The sequence below is a fragment of the Triticum dicoccoides genome, chromosome 6B (genome assembly GCF_002162155.2).
Source record: "Triticum dicoccoides isolate Atlit2015 ecotype Zavitan chromosome 6B, WEW_v2.0, whole genome shotgun sequence".
NCBI lineage: Eukaryota > Viridiplantae > Streptophyta > Magnoliopsida > Poales > Poaceae > Triticum > Triticum dicoccoides.
This window is the reverse complement of record NC_041391.1, coordinates 18,305,846-18,326,838: the sequence shown is the minus strand read 5'-3', so window position 1 is coordinate 18,326,838 and position 20,993 is coordinate 18,305,846. Positions and strand designations below refer to the sequence as shown.

The 20,993-nt window shown below is 45.7% G+C and overlaps 1 pseudogene; it reads right to left on the bottom strand.

The window, feature by feature from the left end:
- Positions 1-9,740: 9,740 nt before the first annotated feature.
- LOC119326298 lies at positions 9,741-14,221 on the bottom strand (annotated as a pseudogene).
- Positions 14,222-20,993: the final 6,772 nt, after the last annotated feature.

Genomic DNA, 20,993 nt, shown 5'->3' with positions numbered 1-20,993 from the left:
ATTTGCAAAGATCTCATATTGACATGGGCTAAATGGCGATGCCAAAGCCATCCCACGTCAACTTTAGCCATTAGGCATGTCGCGGTCTTAGTGGGTCCCTTCAAAAAGTTAATCACATATAGACCGTTCTCGACATGCCCAACAAAGGCTACTTTAAGAGTCTTGCTCCACAAGAGGGCCACGGTATCAATATCAAAGAAAGTGGCAAAGCCCATGATTTCAAGTTGACGAACAGAAAGTAAATTGTATGCAAGGGACTCTACAAGTATGACCTTCTCGATCGTGAGATCATGAGAAATGACAACCTTGCCGAGTCCCAATACCTTAGAAGACGAGGCATCACCCCACTCGACATTGGTGGGCATAGAAGGAAACTTGTGCACGTCCACCACCAAGTCCTTGCTTCCGGTCATATGATTTGTAGCTCCACTATCGAGCAACCATGATCCCCCATCGGAAGCAAACACCTACAAGAGATCAATGCTTGGTTTTAGGTACCCATTTTGTAATGGGTCCTTTGATGTTAGTAACAAGGGTCTTAGGAACCCAAATAGACCATTTAATGTATTCATGAGGAGAACCAACAAATTTGGCATAAATGTGCCCATCACTAGCACGGCATAACACATAAGAGGGATTAAAATCGCCGGCTTTGTTAGGAGGGGTGGCATTGCCCTTCTTGACATCGCCACCCTTTGCATTGTTCTTCTTCTACTTGGAAGCACCCTCTCCCTCCTTCACACAAGTTTGCTTGAGAGGAGGAGGTCGTTTGGTCTTGTCATTCTTCTTCTTGTTCTTGGGCTTGGGTGCGAACCCAATCCCCTCCTTGGCCACAACTTCCTTTTGATTACTCAAAAGGTCGTTGAGGTTCTTCTCACCTTGTATGCATGTAACAAGGCCTTTATCAAGTTGCTCCTTCAACTTAGCATTCTCCTCAACAAGATGCACATGCTCACAACAAGGGTTAGTAGCATTTGCATTATCAATCAACACCATATGAGGAAAAGTGGCTTTCTTCTTGGTTAGCTTCACTTGGAGTTGATCATGAGACTCTTTGAGGCTAGCATGAACACCCTTCAAGACTTTGTGAGCCTTGTCGAGAATGTTGAACTCCTCTTTGAGTCTAGCAACCCAAGCTTTGCCTTCTCGGAGCTTAGCACACGAGACACAACAAGAGCATGATCAAGATCTTTCTTTAATTTAGCATGATCATCGTTGTATGACTCCTCAAGAGCCAAATGAAGACCACGCTCTTCCTCAAGAGCATTGGAAAGATCCGAAATCTCATCGGCATAGTCACGACTATGCCCCTCCATCTTAGAGATGGTATCTTCATGAGCCTCGATCATGTCATTGGCTTCACCAAGTTGTTCCAAGAGAGCAACAAAGTGCCTCTTGGATTTACCCTTGAGTTTACCCATAAAGGCCTCAAACTCATTCTCCTCCACATTAGTTCCCTCAAGTTCATCAATGGTATCCGTTGGAGAAGGATGATTAATGATGGTAGTTTTGATGTTGGGGGTTACCTTGTTGGTGGCTTTAGCCATGAGGCACTTGGCGGTGATGCTTTCATTGGGTGAGTCGAAGAGAGACACCCGAGGAGTCGTCGCAATGGCAACGGAGGCCATGGCAACCGACTCGCCATCTTCATCATCATCATCATCCTCATTGTACTCTTCTTGTACCACCAATGCCTTGTGAGGAGTCTTCTTGGTGAAGTTGCTCTTGTTGGGGAAAGACTTGGCCTTGTCCTTACGGATGAGCTTGCCACCATTGTCTTCCCTCTTCTCATACGGGCACTCCACAACAAAATGACTCACATTGCCACAATTGAAGCAAGTCCTCACTCGTTGCTTGCCCTTTGCACCACTTGAGTTGCTCTTGTTGAAGTTGGGCCTTGAGTTCTTCTTGCTCCAAAATTGCCTTGAAGCAAGGGCCATGTGTTCATGATAGGCATACTTCGTATCTTCGAGGTTGCTCTCCTCTTCTTCCTCCTCTTCTTCTTCTTCGACACAAACCTTGGCCTTTAATTCAAGGTTGGGCTTCTTTGCTCTTTGGGAGCGAAGCACCGCATTGTCGGCGGTCTTGTCCAATATGCTCATAGCCACAAACTCATCCAACACATCACTTGAGGACAAGGTGTGGAAGTCCGGCCTTTGACGGATGACGGAGGACAGGCTTTGTGATAGGGCATCATTGCCTTGAGGAATTTGTGCTTGATCCAATTGTCATATGTGTCCTTACTTCCATGATCCCGGAGAGAGACCGCGAGCTTGGTAACTCTCCGATAGAGATCACGAGGTTCTTCATCTTCTTTCATTGCAAACTCATCGGCTTCATCTTGTACCACTTCATAATTGGAACGTTGAATGCTTGTGCTTCCCCGATAGAGGGAAACCACTTTGTGCCAAGCATCTTTGGCCAATGAGTAGGGCCGGAGATGTAGGAGGTCTTCGGGAAGTATTGCATCTTGGATGATGAAGAGAGCATTCTCATTGAATTGATCATCCACGGCTTCTCTAGGAGTGAAGTTGCTCCGGTCATGCGGATGAAAACCTTCTTCAATGATTCTCCAAAGGTTAGTGTTCACATGATTTAAATGATGCTTAAAACGATAGACCCAAGAATCAAAATCCTCCTTTTTATCAATCTTGGGGGAGGACCGGCATGATTCAAATGGGTAGAAGGAATCGGTCAACCATAAACAGGTGGAGGTTGCACATGGGCAAAGATGTCGGTGCCATTCTTACTACTAGACAAAGGAGCTTTCTCACTAGTAGCTTCCCCCTTGTCGGGGTTAGCATCCATCACCGTGTTGGCGGGATCACCCACGTTCACGGGTGCGGTGGAAAGTTTAAGCCCTTCTAAGAATTCCTTAAACATGTCTTTGACCTCGGTCTTCATGGAGGTTTTCAATGTGTCAAACTCCACATTGAATTCGAGAGATCGAGTTACCCCCATCTCCCGTAGACGATATCGGATTCGCACCGGAGTGCTCTCCCACATTGTCTTCGACGTCAACCATACTCTTCGGACGGTAAAGTCCTTAAAAAGAGACGAGGCTCTGATATCAATTGAAAGGATCGATATGGTTGACTAGAGGGGATTGAATAGGCAACTAACATTTTTAGCTTTTCTTTACCAAATTAAACTTTGCAACAAAGTAGGTTGTCTAGATATGCAACTAGGTGGACAACCTATATGATGCAACAACCATAAGCACACAAGCAAGCAATGAATATAACACAAATAAGCTTGCACAAATAAAGGGATGAGATAACCAAGAGTGGAGCCGGTGGAGACGAGGATGTGTTACCGAAGTTCCTTCCTTTTGAGGGGAAGTACGTCTCCGTTAGAGCGGTGTGGAGGCACAATGCTCCCCAAGAAGCCACTAGGGCCACCGTATTCTCCTCACGCCCTCACACAATGCGAGATGCCGTGATTCCACTATTGGTGCCCTTGAAGGCGGCGACCGAACCTTTACAAACAAGGTTGGGGCAATCTCCACAACTTAATTGGAGGCTCCCAACGACACCACGAAGCTTCACCACAATGGACTATGGCTTCACGGTGACCTCAACCGTCTAGGGTGCTCAAACACCCAAGAGTAACAAGATCCACTAGGGATTAGTGGGGGGAATCAAATTTCTCTTGGTGGAAGTGTAGATCGGGGCCTTCTCAACCAATCCCGAGCAAATCAACAAGTTTTATTGGCTAGGGAGAGAGATCGGGTGAAAATGGAGCTTGGAGCAACGATGGAGCTTAGGGTTGAAAGAGGTAGTCAACTAAAGGTAGGAGACGACCCTTTTATAGTGGTGGACGAAATCCAACCGTTATCCACTTAACCAGCCCGCGACACGCGGTACTACCGCTCCAGAGGCGAGGTACTACCGCAAGGCCACGCGGTACTACCGTGGGCGACCATAGTACTATCGCAGCAGCAGCGGGGGCTAGAGCGAGCCTAACAGGGGGCAGTACTACCGCGAGCGCGGTACTACCGCTCCCCCTTGCGGTACTACCACAAGGCAGGAGATCCCGAGCCTGGGAAGGGCGCGGATGAATAAAATTACATCCGTGCCTACTTCCGCTACAAAACAAATGGTGCAAAAATCCGACACGGTACTACCGCTGGAGAGCAGTACTACCGCGTGGCTGCCGGATCAGACCGCGCACGGTACTACCGCGCACGAGGCGCGGTACTACCGCGGAGGCGCAGATGTAAAAAATTACATCCGCCCCTACTACCGCAACGCAGTGGTACTTGGCCTGGGGGCCATAGTAGTACGGCTCCAGAGGAGCGGTACTACCGTGGGCTCCCGCGGTACTACCGCGCCTGAGCCACGATACTACCGCGCCTGAGCCACGGAACTACTGCAGGTGCCTGCGGTACTACCGCTCCAAGGAGCAGTAGTACCGCAAGCACAGCAGCAGCAGCCAAGACAATCACAAAGAGGATAAACGGGGGATGCTCCAAAGTGCAAGGGAAAGGTGGAGACAAGGAAGGGAACGTGTACGTGATGATTCCACCCAAACCTTTCCAACGCGGACCCTCTCTTAATAGTACGGCTTTCCTACGACTGAAATCCACCAAAAAGAAACGTAGAGAAACGCCGTCTTCAATAGTCTTCGAGGGGCACCAAACCGTCTTGTGCCTACTGAAGAAGTGTCTGAGAAACTCAAGGTACACGATTAGTCTACAAAAGCATTGTCATCAATCACCAAAACACCTTAGGGATAAATATGCACTTACAATGTGTCCGTGAACTTATTATTGTAATGGCACGGTGTGTTGCACCTTATCTAAGTTATTAGAGTTTATTATGTGTGTTAAAAAAATGTCTGTGCCCAAATATATCATTTCTTCCCTAAACCAAGTCATGAAGTTCGAGAACTTGTGGTTTTCATTAATGAAAATCGGAGGGGGTGAGAAGCCCTCTGTTTCATTCAAAAAAAAAGTCGTGAACTAACATGCAAATTTATTCCCTTTAAATCCTAAACCAAGTGCCACTCTAACCCTATACCAAGTGCCACTCTAACCAAAATCATGTGGCAGTGCAAACATACGTTTTCAACCTTCCAACCCTTCAAAATTTTAGTGCAAAACAAAGGAAAACCACTCTCACACGTGTGCAAACATTCACGGTCTCACTATTTTTTTGACAAATTTCACAGTCTCACTATGTATACCTTCCTTCCCTACCCATGTCGAAGTCTTGCCATATGTCCTAGCGGTTACTAGCGCAGCCCTAAACACCACAAACCCATGCGGTCCTCGGTTCGAGTCCCCAGCCGCACCAATTTTTTGTGCATTTTCCACCCTTTATTTTTTTAGACAAATTATTTTTTTCTCAATGTAATGCCCTTAAAAAATGTTCATTTATTTTGGCACCTGGTGTAAACCTCTACCAGAGCTGAGGCACATTTTCCATGACATTTTGGTCTTTGATTTAAATCATGGTGTATTTGAATTGGATTAATTAAATTGCTATTAAATATTTAATAGCTCCAAAAAATTTCTAACCTTAATTGTTTGGTTCTGGAATAATTCAATTAGCTTCCACAAAAAGTTTCAGCATAATGATTTACTGCCTAAATTAAATCAGAACAGAAAACAGAAAAACACGCAAGAGAACCCCCGAATGGGCCTAATTGGATGCAGTTGGCCCATTAGTATAGCCTGCACTTGGCTCTACGCTCTGAATTTGGCCCAAGAGCAACCTTTTTTTTTACAGAAAGGCAGAGCAGAGAGCTGCATTTCATTGATCAAAAGTTTCTGAATTCCTCATTTCTTCTCTTTTTTTCAACATATTTAAATGTTGGTCACTTCTTCTCTTTTTTTCAACATTTAAACAATTTTGACCAACATTTAAACTAGGTGAATTTCTCATACAATTTCAAGACTACAAATTCCTTCATAATTCATGCATTTCCATACATTTTCAACATTACAACCAGTGCGATTACCATACCTACAAATGCCCAAAAGTATTTGCAAATGGGTATTGGTAGTGCTTGATCTTCAAGCTTCCTAACCTTCTTCTTCAACATCCTAAGCTCAACAGCCAGCTCTGTTAGTGTGTGCTTCGCCCTCGATCTATTCTTTCGGAGCTCGTGTTGCGGCCACTGTCGTTCGTGGCAGCATGCGCAACCATTCTTCATGCTCTTCTTGAAGTTCATTCATCAGGGTCTTGGCCAGAGCATCGACCCAAAGAAAGAAGCATGTCACCTGCATGAACACCAAACGGATCAACCCATTGCTCAAAGATCTCGACCACGAAAATGGTGCAATTGCCCCGATTCTTACCCCATTCTCGCTGCACACGTAGAACGGACGATTCTGGTTCCTCGGTGTGTGAGAAACCCTCCGATCAACGCCCGCCCGGCACCGCGGACAGACGAAGACAGGCATGTCCACACGCACCCGGCTCTGCATCCGCGAGGTGGCGCGGGAGCTTGAGGAAGACATGGAGCTCGGAGCCGAAGGGGATCTCAACGTCGCCGCGCCCTCCACAGCTAGCTTCCCACCGCCGTGCTCTCTCTCTCTCTCTCTCTCTCTCTCTCTCTCTCTCGCCGTGGTCACCGCCACTGTCGCCCGCTTATATAGCACACCCGCAATGGCTCTCTGCTGGGTCCCACAAGCCACGCGTGCAACGGTCTAAATAAAATTGGCCGTCTCTGTCGCCTGGTCCCACCTGTAAGGGCCGAGTCAAAAGTTTGACCTGACGGAGACGGCAGAGTTCACGTAACGAGTCGGTGCGCACGGACTAGGGGCAAAACTGAGCACAATTCGCATCTGAGGGCAAAATTGAGTACATGGACACCACTAAAGGTAAAAGGATAATTAACCCTAATAAATATTCACCATAGTAGATTTCTTAATCAATGGTCAATGGTACTTTTAATTCCGGTTGGGTTCATAGATGGTCAAATTATTTTATATGTAGTTAAACCTTACAAAAGGAAAAACTCTCTCTCTCTCTCTCTCTCTCTCTCTCTCTCGCCGTGGTCACCGCCACTGTCGCCCGCTTATATAGCACACCCGCAATGGCTCTCTGCTGGGTCCCACAAGCCACGCGTGCAACGGTCTAAATAAAATTGGCCGTCTCTGTCGCCTGGTCCCACCTGTAAGGGCCGAGTCAAAAGTTTGACCTGACGGAGACGGCAGAGTTCACGTAACGAGTCGGTGCGCACGGACTAGGGGCAAAACTGAGCACAATTCGCATCTGAGGGCAAAATTGAGTACATGGACACCACTAAAGGTAAAAGGATAATTAACCCTAATAAATATTCACCATAGTAGATTTCTTAATCAATGGTCAATGGTACTTTTAATTCCGGTTGGGTTCATAGATGGTCAAATTATTTTATATGTAGTTAAACCTTACAAAAGGAAAAATGGTTGTGCTTCAGTAATGATTATAATATATATTGTTTATTGAGGGAGTCCATTGTTTGCCTTTTTTAAATCTTTATCATGTGGTGGACGAATAAGAAGCAAGTAGCTTATGTTTTTTCTTTTCTCGTTGGCGGGTAGGGGATAGGCTTTTCCACATGGGTTGATGGATGAATCTAAGGAGGAAGAAATTCATGTTGGCTCAATCATTGTATTTACTTTGCAAAATTGCAGAATGGCAATTGATTGTATGTGGCATAAACCAAACAAACTACTATTTTATATTATATTTTCCTTTGGAAAACACCCTTGGTAGGTATTGTGAGAATGCTTGAAAAGTCACTCGAGTTTGACCGTAATGATTAGTGTGGAGAGATCACGAGAGCAAGCTTGTTACCCTCCATGTGCGGAGATCGACCCCTAGCAAAAAAATTCGGTGATGCTGCTAGAAAATACTTCCTTAAAGAAATTCCACGACAATAACTAAAAGTAACTCATTACCCAAATTAGTTCAAATGTTCATTGATCAAAACACAGTCTAAGGTAAGCCAGCCAAATCAAATCTGTCTATTCTAATTTCTAATTTCTAATCTAATCTAATCCATCTTCGATACTGATCCATTCCAGGCCCATTAGCGAGTCGTTGTGATATCTGAAAGAGTGGACATGTTTCCTATTATAAGTTGGTCCAACTTTCATTCGTTAAGCGGTATGGGACTAAACTGGTTGAAGTGTGAGCTCTCGCACGGGAAGGACTTGAATACAGTCATGCATCGGCCATCGCCGGCGGCCGGTAAGCACATCAGCTACGCATCACTAAGATGGCGAGGGAAACCAGAGTTTGAGCCACGCTCGTCAGTGCATTTCTCATACATGGCCGCAGCTGCTCGTCGCCTACTCTCGCCTGAGCGACCGTCCTGCACCGTCGAGTCCCTTTTTGCGCAGCGGACAGCCCTGCAGTCAACCGTGAAAACATGCGCCAAAGCAGCTCGGCAATACATGCAGCTTGCACCTGCTCGCTCAATCTGCCGCACCGGCTCTATACGCGTGGACGGCATCGAGGCAATTTTAAGAAAACGCCTCGAAAGGCTATCGATCAGGAGGCATTTTTCAGAAATACTCGGTCCATCTCCTGGAACAAGAAATACGAAATCACCGCACCATCGAGTCACAACACATTTTCTCCCGGACCATCCATCTACAACATTCATCAAATCAGTCAATCAATGTATTTCTTGTTTAAGTAGTGTATGTAAAACTTAGTTCAGGGATCAATCACTAAGCCATGTCTTTTTTCGCCTCCAGAAAACAGGAATTGCTCTCAGACAAATGTCTTGTACCTCCTATCTACCACGTATGGAAATCGTATTTGCAAGCAAAAACAGCTCCCAGAATGATCACAGATGTTGAACATATCTTGCAAACTCAAAAGGATGGTCACAACTTTACAAGTAATAGAAACACAAATAAATGCTAGTACCTCTCTGACAAATAAATGCTACTGTGTATGGCTAAACAGACTGAATCTTAGGCGCACGATAAAAGCTTGGATCAGAAACTCAAACACTTTCTTTAAATGTGGAGCATGTCAACGTTTTCTTAACGGGCCAAATTTGTACACGCCTCTCTCTATTGCTGATGACCAGGCAATTCCTCCCTCCCCTGTATGCATATGCAGAAGCTGTCAACATGCATCATTAGCTAGCACAAAACACTCTAGCTCCTCACTGGACTCTGCAAGCAGTTACCATGCTGCCGATCAACTAACTTTCTCATAAGCTTCAGGCCTACATATAAACTTGTCGGCTCAGAATCGATATGTACTACACTCGCAACTTTTGCTCGCATCGTCGCAGGGCAATAGGGTTCAGGTGAATAATAAACGGATCCAGCAGCTCACATGATCCGCAGTAAGTTTGAATACCTGGAAAAAACAATGTATCTAGTGTTTATGCCCTGAATCATGCAACAGTGCATCTTCTTGAACGAAAACACATACTGGTAGAGAGATTTTTCACACCTAGGAAATTAGATCAAGGAAAACAAGAGGAGCAGTTCATACAGAACAGTAATTTGTCCAATGATATTTTTAAGGGCCGAGAAGGCAATCATTTAATCATCGAGCCCAGGAAAGATTATTTAATTAGCAGAGGGCACGCACAGCATCTAATTACTAAGTATATACAACCATCACTTTGCTTTGACTACCAAGGTTGTACATGGTTGGCTGGTTTTGCCATAGGACCAGCATGCCCATCAGACAGAAGTTTTCAAGCAAAATTAACTAACTACTGTGGATTCTATCTGGAGTAGCAATGCAGAATATATACGACAAAAGCAGAGCGGGGAAACACTAACAAGTTATAAATTTCATGATAATCTCTAGAGTATGTAAGCCATCACAGAAAGCACACATGTGGAGGTATAGCCCAGATAATATAACTACAATGAAGGATGTAAACAAGGAATACTCTGAACAAAAAATTAGGGAGCTTATGCAACGAAGGCCCTCTAGGCAGCAGCGTGTACTGTTCTAGGCGGGAGCTGATGCGCCAGGTTGCAGGAGGCTGGAACATGCGTGTTCGAAGCCATCACGCGACATGCTCACAGAGCGCTTCCCTCGGCCTCGCTCAAACATCAAGTCTGAAAGATTCAGAGGTAACAACTTTCAGCTGTGATTCACATCGAAAATTTAATACCACATCCAATACTTGATTGTTTAAATACATTGCATGCATGAAAATTCAGAGTTCAAATTGTCTACATCCAAGCTAGATCAAAAGCGTGTGTTGAGGAGGAAGCACGGAACTCATCGATGTCGAACCGATTAAAGCAAACCAGATGCAGTGTGTTGGGCCTTCAGAAGCATGCAGAGCCCGAGCAGCGTGTTGGGCCTTCAGAAGCATGCAGAGCCCGAGCCGCCATGCTCCGTCCATCTCCATCTCCATCTCCTGGAAGAAGGAGAAAGCACCGCATCATACCATCTCAGCACATCTTCTCATGGACCATCGATCTACAATATTCAGTAAATCAGTCAGTCAATATATTTCATGTTTAAGTAGCGTAAAGTTAGTTCAGGGACTAATCACTAGGCCGGTTTTTTTTTTCTTCAGCGAAGAGGAATTGCTCTCAGACAAATAATGAATATATCCTGTACCTCCCTTGTACCACATACGTAAATCGTATTTGCAGGTAAAAATCTCTCTTACAAAAAATGCTACTGACTGTGGCTACACAGACAATGGCTTGGATCAGAAACTCAACACTACTACTACTACTAAATACATAGCTCCGTCTCTCTACTCTTCTGTTAAATGTGTAGGTGTAGCACGTCGATGTTTTCTTCAGGGGCCAACTCCTATTATTGCTCATGTACATCCAATTCCTCCCTCCCCTATATGTACATGCACAAGCTGTCAACACTAGTGCTCCTCACTGGACTCTGCAACCAGTTACCAAAAAACTTTTTCATAAGCTTCAGGCTTCTGTTCCAAGGGAACAAAATACGATTGCAGATACTCTAGCCAAGGCTGCGTAAAGGGGTCTTAAGATCATGCAGGAGCAGGACATGTGAATTGCACATCCCCCAATCTAAAAAATAAATATATTAACTAGCATATTCTCCCAGACCCATAAGTCATAACAGGGAAAGATTGGCAAGGTACCTGGCTCCCTCCGCCGAGCCGCGACACTTCCGCAGCACCAGGCTAAACCATTGTTGCATCATGAAGAGAGTTGACAACATCAGAAAAAAGAGGTGGACTAATAAACTTAACAGCTGACAAAAGAGGTAGATTAACAAACTTTATGGTTTGCTTGGCCATTGCAAAATGTCAACTTGCATTTTAGTTACAGAACTAAATACCCACACGGGAACTATAAGATATATGAAAACAGTAGAAGAGGCATCTGCTAGCATTCAGAACAATCACTACTTATAAGGGGGGTGGTTTTATGATATTCGCTGGGCAGAACAAGTCAAGGTCAATGTATAGTTGAGATTCAATATCATCGTAGTTCAGAAAAACCTGAAGAAACATATAAACACTCCAGTGTATGATGCATCATATAGATTTACGGCATGGACTGTGACAAAATATTCTTTATCATTGCCAACAAAGCGACAAAATCTTAATGAAACCTAGTAGGAAAAATCACTGTAAGACTTCAACAGGGTTGTGTCTTCCTGAAAACAACAAATAGTTGGTAGTTGAACAATGGTTCATCTTTAAGGTCCGCCAACAAAACCAATTCTTACCCTGGAGAGCCTTTCCATAACCCTGCATTGACAAGTAAAATAAACAGAGCATTAACAACACGGCAAGATGACACGTAGCTAATAATTATGTACGATAGCTTTAAGTATGGCCAGCTTGAAATCTTAATTTGTTTCAGAAAAGGCAGACCATGACAAGTACAACTTATCTGCTTGACAATTACTACCTCTGTAACTAAATGTAAGACGCTTTTGCAGTTCAATTTGAACTGCAAAAACGTCTCATATTTAGTTAGAGGTAGTAGAAGTTAAACTAATTCTAGCACGCTTTGGCAGTTACTTTGGAGGTTAAAGAAAGTACAGGAGTTCTTTGTGTTTTTAGATCAAACATGGTTCTAATTCTAGCACGCTTTGGCAGTTACTTTGGAGGTTAAAGAAAGTACAGGAGTTCTTTGTGTTTTTAGATCAAACATGGCTCAAATCCTTACTTTTCCCTTGCGAAAATCAAACAGACACAGATACCAAATTTTACTATTCGCCAATGAACTTCGATGATATCTTTCTCTAGATGAACACACCCAAGATGGTAGAAACTAATTCAAGTACAGATCATGTGGTCAGTTGGAAGAAATGTGCCCCCAAAAGTTAGCAGATTATGTGCAGCATTTCGAATAAACAAGAATACTAGGGGGGAGTATTTAAGAACCAGCAGTCTATGCAGATATGCAGACCGTGTATTCAGAGTAATGGATGTACATGATACCAATAGTTTGGTGCCTATATTCGCAATCACACCGACCAGAGCAATAAATTAAGCACTCAGTTTTAGACAAACTAAAGAAGAGGTAGCTCAGTTATAGAAGACAAAAAAATGCTAGTGAACCTGCTGGTGGTGCTTGGCACCAAGAACTACCCACAGGACCAAAACACAATAATGAACTAAAAATCTTAAGCTGCCATCCACAATAAACACATGATTTATGACCATGGTGCAGAGCATGAAAATCCACAATACACACAATAAAAAATTAGTGCTTCTTTGTCTCAAGAACATTACTAGCAGAAAGTGCTTCTCCATTGGTACTGGCATAAAAAGGAACAGAGTCGCGTAGGTTTACTTACTTAAACTTAAATGAAGCCAACCCTCCTCCATGTGAGAGTTCGATGTTTAGCAGATAACCTGTACAAGTGAGCCCTCCTCCATGGCCTGATCTCACACTTAGTTTCAAATATGTGTGTTTAAAAACATGAATGAGGACAAAAAAAGTTCATAACCAATCAATGCTTTCTTCTCTGCTGCATTACATATCAGTATTCAGGGATCAAACTATCAATTCCATCACACGTTAGCAACGACCAAACCCAGCATCTAACAGTCATACAACAGCGGGCAACCAGCACACAGTTACATCACATGCCCATTCTTGGCTCATGTGAATCTGAAATTAGTTGGCACTTCCCCTTTGCAAGCGGCATCATAGTCCTCTTGGAGGTGTGGTGCAGCTTCCTTGTGAGGGCATATGTACTTCGCCCTGAATACATTGTCGGTCTGGTTGAAAACAGTAAAGTAGCTCGGGCCGCGCTTGAGCAATCCATTTTCCTTGAGAAACTTTACAGCGTAGTACCGGGGCCTCAGCCGGCCCTCCAGGCTGTAAGTGAGCATTACCGGCCGATGTGCTATGTATGTTGGCTCTAGGCCCACCTCAGAGATGAGGAACTCAGACCTGCGCTGCAGCGATTCCTTAGTCCTTGTCAGCAACGTTGGAGCCTTAGAAACGGCAATGCCCACCTCGACATCCGACCACCTGAACGCTTTCTTCAAGTGCTCTACATTGGCGGTGATTTTCTCCTCGTTGAGGAATGCAACAGCTTGTAACGCATGCTTGAACATCGGAGATCTACGGGGTACACCAAGACCTTTGACACGCGCCACTGCTGTCCGGATGCGTTCGGTGCTGATGTTGAGCAGCAATGGCGTACGTATGCAGAGCATGGCAATATCACAAGCAGCTAGCCCGCACTCGTGCACTCGTGCAGGAGCCACCCACTCGAGGTAGGGCTCGAAGGAGGTTCTCGGAGGAGCCGAAGAGGGACAAGCAGTACTCAAGCTTGGAGACGATGGATCTACAACGGAATCTGTCGGGGACAAGCGAGACGAGGCGTGCGATCTCAGAAGGCGAGAGACCGAGGCCGGTGAGCCCAGCGACGTTGGGGGCCAGGGTTCTCTCCACTTTGGCGCAGAGGAACTTGGGGTCCTTGTCGACGAGGGCGGTGACGTCGGCGCCGGAGAGGCCGAGGCCGGCGAGGAAGGCAAGGACGGCGTCGGGCTTGGCGGGGGACTTGAGGTGGGAGAGCTTGGCAGAGGCCTTGAGTGCCTGGGGTCGGGTGAGGCCGCAGGTGGCGACGAGGTACTCCTCCACGGCGAAGCTAGGGTTCGGGGAGACGGCGGGCGCGGCGGCGGAGATGAGGCGGCTGAGGTGGGAGACGGGAGAGGCGGAGGGAGACGAGAGGATCTGGGAGAGGAGGCTGCGACGCAGCCGGAGCATGGCGCCGCGGTGGAAATGGAAGATGGCGAGCGTGGCGGCGGCGGCGGCGGCGATGGAATGGGGAAAGCTCGATTGGGCGGTGGTGGAGTGAAAAGATGAAGTGCGTGGGTGTTGAGGTCTGGTTCAACCCAACCCAAGTGGGCCCCCACTTGTCAGTCTCATGCTGCATCTAGGAATGGACTAGTAGATTGCGTTAGAGCGACTCTTTGCGTGAATAAAAAACCTTTTTGCAAGTTTCATGCAATTCCCAACATGAAGAACTTTACAAAACCATGTATTGTCATCAACCATAGAAAAATGCATAAAGATTAATTTTTTAGAAGCTCTTCTTTCATTTATTTTTTCATCGGCATGCAAGAGAACTGTGGCCAACTACTGAGACCCTGCTTTTCCAATATAGCAAGATGAATACCCTGCGCGTTGCTGCAGGAACCGCTAATAAATATTTGATGTTTAAAGACATGATCTTTTATCAAAACATATGTGAACTCTTCTTTCAATTCCTTATCTTAACAATTTATCATCAAGGTGATCACGAAAACAACAACGTCAAAGTAGAGACAATAGACATCTCATCCCTTTGCACAAACCTAAAACGACGATAGCAACCATTGTTCTGCGTTTCATAAAAAACATAGCTTGCACTAAAAATATAAAATGTGAGTTCACTCATAATAAAAAATTCTGTAAAAAAAGGTCACATATAAATCATGAGAGACACTCTTGAGTCTTCTCACCAAAACAATTTTGTGCGTCGTAGGACTATTTCTATTATGTTGCCATTCACAACAGTATACCTAGGCACCTATGATTTTTTTTTGCCTTCTCTTCTATGAAACTTTGCATCCTTTTTCATTATGTGAAGGTTAGTTCCATTCCGAAAAAATAATAGTCTGATCATGAACTACTGTGTGTGTTGTGGAATCAAATTAAGATTAGAAGGCTAGAATGTCGTCTGTCGAACCCAACTTGCATAAATTTTGAATCCGTCAACAAATTTTAAAAATAGGAATACTTTTTGAAATTCCGAACAAAAATTTAAAAAGAGGAACATTTTTTTAAAACCAAAAATATTTCAAAGCAACAAACATATTTTGAAATTTTCTAATTTCTAAAAATAGGAACATTTTTTTAAATGCCAAACCTAATTTTGGAAACAGGAACATTTCATGAAATTTTGAACTAATTTTGGAGCCACAGACATACTTTGAATTTGTGAACAAAATTTGAAAAATAGAATTTATTTTCTGAAATTTTGGAGAAAAGTTTGAAACCGCGAACATTTTTAAAATTCTTAAACATTTTGGAAACATGAACATGTTTTGACATTCATGAACATTTTTTTGAATTTCTGAATAAATTTTGAAAACGTGGCCATTTTTTTGATATTTTAAAAAACTTAAAGATTTATTGAAACCTGAACAAATTTAGAAACCATATTTTTTTTGAAATTCCCAAAAGGTTTTGAAACTTTGAACAAGTTTTGCAAAATGGGAACATTTTTTAAATTCTAAGAAAAAATTTAAAAAATTTATGGACGATGATTCGGCCTACAATATTGTATGGCGCTGAGTGTTAGCCGACTAAAAAGTAACATGTTCAACAATTAGGTGTAGCAGATATGCGCATGTTGAGATGGATGTGAGGCCACAGAAGGAAGGATTGGATCCGGAATGATGATATAAGGTACAAAGTTGGGGTGACACTGGCAGAGGAGCTACGGGTCCTTGGCGACCACGGCAGCGACATCGGCGCCGGAGAGGCCGAGGCTGGCGAGGAAGGCGAGGACGGCGTCGGGCTTGGAAGGGGACTTGAGGTGGGAGAGCTTCGGGGAGGCGTTGAGGGCCTGGGGTCGGGTGATGCCACAGGTGGAGACGAGGTAGTCCTCCACGGCAAAGCTAGGGTTCGGGGAGACGACGGGCGCGGCGACGGAGATGAGACGGCTGAGGTGGGAGATGGGAGAGGCGGAGGGAGATGAGAGGAGCTGGGTGAGGAGGCAGCACCGGCACCGGAGCCGGAGCATGGCGGCAGCGCGGAGAAGGAGATTTGTGGGTAGGAGGATGCAGCTTGCACTACTAGGGAAAAGGCTAGCAGCAGCGCGAGTTTTAGGTGTATCAGTAATGCGGGGAGTGGCGCTACTAATAAGGCGCTACAGCTAACACATAGCAGTAGCGCGTGGTCAAATGTAGCAGCAGCACGGTTAGTGGAAGCTCGCTACTGCTAGTAGCTCTAGCGCGCTTTGCCATGACGCGCTACTGCTATCGCGGCACTGCTGCTAACTTTTATACACTCGCTACTGCTAATTTAAGTAGTTTTTTGTTTTTTTTCGGCATATTTGTTTTGTATTTGAACAGGCTTTATAGAAGAATCTTTAGCAGATAGAAATGTCATCATGATACACATACAAATGCCTGCGAGACCACAAATGTAATCATAGCATATACATACAAATAGTCTCATCATAATCATCATCCAACACAAAGTGGTATCTTGTCATCATCTCGAAAATAGCGATACATGCAAGTCTCGAATACTTGCAACTACAACAACGTCATCCATCTAAACAAAGGTATACGCAAGAAGAGCTATCACTATGAGTGAGAGCGGAACTATGCAGTACATGAGGTGGCGGTTACGAGTCCTCTCTCGCGCTAGCGTAAACCTCAAGTAACTAGCTTCTCCTTCTTGTTTGCTTTTGAAGCCTTTATGGCTGGCGCCCGTGAACCCATTCACTTGCACCTGACACTCATGTCACTCGTTGTACACCCCGGAACCTTCCCTTTGTACACGACATAGCAATTCCATCTCGCCATCAAGAAACTAGGTACCTGTTAGAGATGCATGTTCATGAAGAAGATGTACAATCATATATATGCAACAAAATATACTAGAGCAACACCGAAAAAGAAAGGGTTAGCAACTAGATGCAACATACAGTACGCAAATTAATTAACTAGAGGTACGCAAGTCAGCGTACACAAACTAACAAAGTAGCGTTACGCAAGTTCGGCAGGGACCGTGGACATCACAAAGTTTCATCGCTACAAAAAGTATACAAGTTCAACCGACACATATAATCATCATCAGCATCATAAATCACTAGAAGTTCCATCCTTCCATATCATCGAGGATGAACCCTAGCTTCTTGAACAGCGTGAGGTCTAGACGTTGCATGCCTATGCGAGTTCGGACGTCAGCTCGCGATATAGGGCCGTGGTGGAACATCCCCTTCTCATCGACGACTTCTTTCATGATGATCATCGCAATGTCGCTTTGGATGCCAAAGAAGTCATCTCTAAGTTTATAATCCGCTTCTCCATGAGATTCTAGCCACTTGTGGATATGATCATCATTTCTGCTTCTCATGCGAAGCTTTTGGTGATCCGTGTTGAACTGAATCATGAGATGGACGATGTAGAATCCATCCTTCTTGCTTTGTTTTGGGACATGGATGCAGGAGAAGTTAGTTTTATGCGCGAAACCCATCTTCTTGTTCCTTTGTTTCCTGATCTGCACGTGGCCACCTCTAAAGCTGAAGCCTTGGAGAGCATCATCTAGAATATTCATTATGTGGGTGTAGTCTTTTATCTCGTAGTCTCTGGAAGGGTCAAAATACACGGCGTGGGAGACTTGCGGGTAAAGAAAGATAAGGACGGCGCGCCCGTTGCTGCGGGGAAAAGACACCTCAAATTATTCCCTATATGAGAGAGAAGGAATGATTGAAATGTACGAAAGGGTTGTCCGGAACTGACTTACTTTGGATGATAAGGCATGAGGACAATTTCCCGGTCCTTATTCTGTACCATGAAGTTTTGGAGGTACTCCCTAGCAGTTTCACGCTCAAAGTCCCCGAGACTCAAGAAAGACTCGTGCATGTAGTACGGATCCGCCACACAGATTTTCGAGACTTCTTCACTCTTCATGACGGAGCTCATATGTAGCGCAAAAAGGCGGACGATTGTAAAATCGAGCCGCCTTGTTAGAAACATCTCAAAGATATGGTCAAACCGCAGGAAGAACACCTCCGCGGGCCGTGTCTCGACGTAGCACTTCCCCTCAGGCACACGAGCCGCGTATGTCGGATATCCTGGATCCTTTGAGGCTAGTAGGCTTTTCTCAGTCGACAGCACATGGTCGTGCAATCTCCTGAGATCCCCTGATAGTGCTTCCAGCGGTTTCGGCGGTAGCATCGGCTTGCCCGTGAGATGGAACATGACCACACCTTTCACGGGTAAACGCTCTTCAGAATGCATCATCTGGCTGCTATGTGCTCTGGCTTGTTTGGAGGCAGTTATCTTTCCCGATCTCTTCATCTCCTTTTTATTGGGCACACCTTCCAGACCCTTCCTTAACCCCTGCCCAGTGTTCCCGGGCTAAGTACTGTATGACCCTCGTGTTGGGGACCGTTGCATAAAATAAATTTTTTCCTACGTTCACCAAGATCAATCTATGAGTTCATCTAGCAACGAGAGAGAGGAGTGCATCTACATACCCTTGTAGATCGCGTGCGGAAGCCTTCAAGAGAACGGGGTTGAGGGAGTCGTTCTCGTCGTGATCCAAATCACCGGAGATCCTAGCGCCGAACGGACGGCACCTCCGCATTCAACACACATACGGTCAGCGTGACGTCTCCTCCTTCTTGATCCAGCAAGGGGGAAGGAGAGGTTGATGAAGATCCAGCAGCACGATGGCGTGGTGGTTGATGCAGCAGGGTTCCGGCAGGGCTTCGCCAAGCGACTACGGGAGGAGGAGGTGTAGCAAGGGGGTAGGGAGGCGCCAGATGTCAGGGTCGGCTGCCCTCCCACCCCCCTCTTTATATAGGGACCCCAAGGGGGGGCGCCGGCACTAGGAGATGGGATCTCCTAGGGGGGCGGCGGCCAAGGGGGGTAACTTGCCCCCCAAGGCAAGTGGAGGCGCCCCCTCCCCTAAGGTTCCCAACCCTAGGCGCAGAGGGGGCCCCAGGGGGGGGGCGCACCAGCCCACCAGGGGCTGGTTCCCCTCCCACTTCAGCCCATGGGGCCCTCCGGGATGGGTGGCCCCACCCGGTGGACCCCCGGGACCCTTCCGGTGGTTCCGATACAATACCGGTGAACCCCGAAACTTTCCCGATGGCCGAAACTCGACTTCCCATATATAATTCTTTACCTCGGGACCATTCCGGAACTCCTCGTGACATCCGGGATCTCATCCGGTACTCCGAACAACTTTCGGTTTGCTGCATACTAATATCTTTACAACCCTAGCATCACCGAACCTTAAGTGTGTAGACCCTACGGGTTCGGGAGACATGTAGACATGACCGAGACGGCTCTCCGGTCAATAACCAACAGCGGGATCTGGATACCCATGTTGGCTCCCATATACTCCTCGATGATCTCATCAGATGAACCACGATGTCGAGGATTTAAGCAACCCCGTATACAATTCCCTTTGTCAATCGGTACGTTACTTGCCCGAGATTCGATCGTCGGTATCGCAATACCTCGTTCAATCTCGTCACCGGCAAGTCACTTTACTCGTATCGTAATGCATGATCCCGTGAACAGACACTTGGTCACTTTGAGCTCATTATGATGATGCATTACCGAGTGGGCCCAGAGATACCTCTCCGTCATACGGAGTGACAAATCCCAGTCTTGATCCGTGTCAACCCAACAGACACTTTCGGAGATACCTGTAGTGCACCTTTATAGTTACCCAGTTACGTTGTGACGTTTGGTACACCCAAAGCACTCCTACGGTATCCGGGAGTTACACGATCTCATGGTCTAAGGAAAAGATACTTGACATTGGAAAAGCTCTAGCAAACGAACTACACGATCTTTGTGCTATGCTTAGGATTGGGTCTTGTCCATCACATCATTCTCCTAATGATGTGATCCCGTTATCAATGACATCCAATGTCCATAGTCAGGAAACCATGACTATCTATTGATCAACGAGCTAGTCAACTAGAGGCTCACTAGGGACACGTTGTGGTCTAAGTATTCACACATGTATTATGATTTCTGGATAATACAATTATAGCATGAATAAAAGACAATTATCACGAACAAGGAAATATAATAATCCTTTTATTATTGCCTCTAGGGCATATTTCCAACACCTCGCGCCCGGCTAGTTGAGCCTGTGTTGAGGCGGCATCTTCAGGCATGTCCTGTGAGGATTTCATGAAGAGAGACTTTTTGCAATCCCTGCTATGACCCTGCCCGGGCATATCATCCATATCCTCATTAGCAAGCTGATAGCCCGATTCGTCATATGGTTGACTCATCATATCTATGTCACAGTCATACGGTCGGCCGGGTGAGGTAATCCATAGGGTCGACCTCCTTCTCATCATCCATTCTCTGTTCTACAGGAGAAATTATATCAGCCAGTACTATTGCACCCCCTTCATCATGTCGTACGCCGCTCTCACCCGGCACTACAGGAGCTGGTAATTGCATAGGCGGGGTGGTGGTCTTCGCACATGCTTGTTGATGTGTGGTTATTGGTGTGCTGTCGGCCGGCTCCAGACGAATAAGATTCTTCGGCCATAGCAGCACCCAACCATTGCAGCTTCCAATCCGCGGCGGGGTCTCGTCATCCGCTCCCACATGCTGTACTAGAGGAGGCAAATCCTCGTGCCCCAATTTCACACTGGTCAGGCTAACCCTGAAGTGCCCAGCGGGGATCGGCTGGTTGTGGAACGTGGTTGCGAGGGGTCCATTATCATCCCCTTTCCCACATCCACCTTCTGGCCTTTGATCAAGTAGAGTATGGTGCACGGGGTTTCTTTCGCCTGCAAACACATATGTCTGTGGCGTAAAACAACCGAAAGGCAACAAAAATGGAA